This window comes from Crocuta crocuta, unplaced genomic scaffold (assembly GCF_008692635.1).
Source record: "Crocuta crocuta isolate KB4526 unplaced genomic scaffold, BGI_CrCroc_1.0 scaffold307, whole genome shotgun sequence".
NCBI lineage: Eukaryota > Metazoa > Chordata > Mammalia > Carnivora > Hyaenidae > Crocuta > Crocuta crocuta.
The window spans coordinates 198,200-200,452 of record NW_027530622.1 but is presented as its reverse complement, the minus strand read 5'-3'; positions in this window follow the sequence as shown (position 1 = coordinate 200,452).

The following is a 2,253-nucleotide window of genomic DNA, read 5'->3' as shown; positions in this document are numbered from 1 at the left end:
ACTTCTTTATCCACTTATCTATATATGCATATATATGTATGAATATATGTGTGTGTTTATATATATGTGTGTATGTATATATACCTGGAATATATATATCTGAATATATATATGGTAAATATATATAATGGAATATTACTCAGCCATAAAAAGAATGAAACATCACCATTTACAATGACATGGATGGAGCTAGAGAATATTTTGCTAAACAAAATAAGTCAGAGAAAGACAAATACCATATGATTACAGTCATGTGTGGAATTTAAGAAACAAAACATACGAGCAAACGGGAAAAAAGAAAAGAGAGAGGTAAACCAAGAAACAGACTCTAACTATAGAGAGCAAACCAACGGTCAGCAAGGGGAGAGGGATGGGTGAAATAGGTGGTGGGGATTCAAGAGGGCACTTGCTGTGATGAACACCAGGTATTGTATGAAAGTGCTGAATTACTGTACTGTACACCCGAAACTAATATCCTACTGTAGGTTAACTTACTGGAATTTAAATAAAACTTTCAAAATGTATCTTATTGTATTAATTTGTCTTTTACAATCATACTTGTAATTTGTAAGGATAAGGAGACAGCTTCTGTCCTGAATTAGGCAAAGGTAAGATCTAATCTAGGTTTATAAATGAGGGGGTCCGGTCCCTAGTCTTCTCTGAACTTTTCAGAGAAACTAAAGATGCTATAGCAAGATCAAGAGTTTATATAAAGAAGAAGAAAAAGTTCACTAATGCAATAAGTAACACCAAAAAAATGAGGTATTTGTTTTTGTTCTTGCTGAATTAGGAGTTCTCATCTCTTATTATAGGTAGCAGACAGAGAAGGTTGCCTTAACAGGCTGTGAGGAGCTGTCCTGAAGANTGTTAAGTGTCTGACTTTGGCTCAGGTCATGATCCCACGGTTTGTGGGTTTGAGCCCCGCATCGGGCTCAGAGCCTGGAGCCTGCTTCAGATTCTGTGTCTCCCTCTCTCTCTGACCCTTCCCTGTGCTCTCTCTCTCTCTCTCTCTTTTTCTCAGAAATAAATTTAAAAAATAGATGCAGAAAGAGCATTTCAAAAGTGTGACATCCATTCATGATAAAATCCTTCAACAAAGCAGGTTTAGAGGGAATATACCTCAGCATATTAAAGGCTATATATGAAAAACCCATAGCTAGTATCATACTCAATGGAGAAAGGCAGCTTTACTGGTATGGTTAGGAACAAGAAAGGGATGTCTACTCTCCCCACTGATATTTAACATAATATTGGAAGTCCTAGCCACAGCAATCATATAACAACAACAACAACAACAACAACAACAACAACAAATGAAAGGCATCCAAGTTGGGAAGGAAAAAAATCAAACCTTCACTTTTAGCAGATGACATGATGCTATTTATAGAAGAGCTGAAAGACTTCAACAATACTACTGGAACAGGGGCGCCTGGGTGGCTCAGTCGGTTAAGTGTCTGACTTCGGCTCAGGTCATGATCTCACAGTTCATGGGTTCGAGTCCCTGTCCAGCTCTGTGCTGACAGCTAGCTCAGAGCCTGGAGCCTGCTTTGGATTCTGTGTCTCCCTCTCTCTGACCCACCTGCTTACAATGTCTCTCTCTCAAAAATAAATAAAACATTTAAAAAAATGTAAAGATATATGTACCCCTATGTTTATTGTAGCATTATTTACAATAGGCAAGATATGGAAGCAACCTAAGTATTCATCAAAAGATGAATCAATAAATACAATGTGGTATACAAACACACACACTTTGGGTGCCACTTCCTGTGCCAAGTGGAGTGAAGAGTAGAATGCCTTCATATTGCACATAGACCTAGACATAACTTTTTATGTAGAACACCGGGGCCAAAGCAAATAATGTTACTGTAATTTGATTTGCCTGTCTTCTTTGTGAGAAGGATCAGTGACTAAGAAAATTTTAGCCAGTTACTCTAGAAATGACCTCTTTTCTCAAGTTTCTTGAGGTAAGAGTAAGAGGTATGTGGGGTGGAAGAAGCATTAAAATTTTATACAAAGAAACCAAAAGTAGTATGATATAGAGTTGAATTTTGGCTTCAGGAGCCTTGGCTTTTAGTTTCAATTTTTACCCACTAGGCTGGTTTATTTTATGTGTTGTCTTTTCTCCAAATTTCAGTTCCCCTTGTCTATAAAACAGTTTGTACAAAATCACTCTTTCCACATAAACCTTTAAAATTTGTAATAGTTATGGATTTGTTTGAATGTGTACTAATACATATGGCAGATGATTCA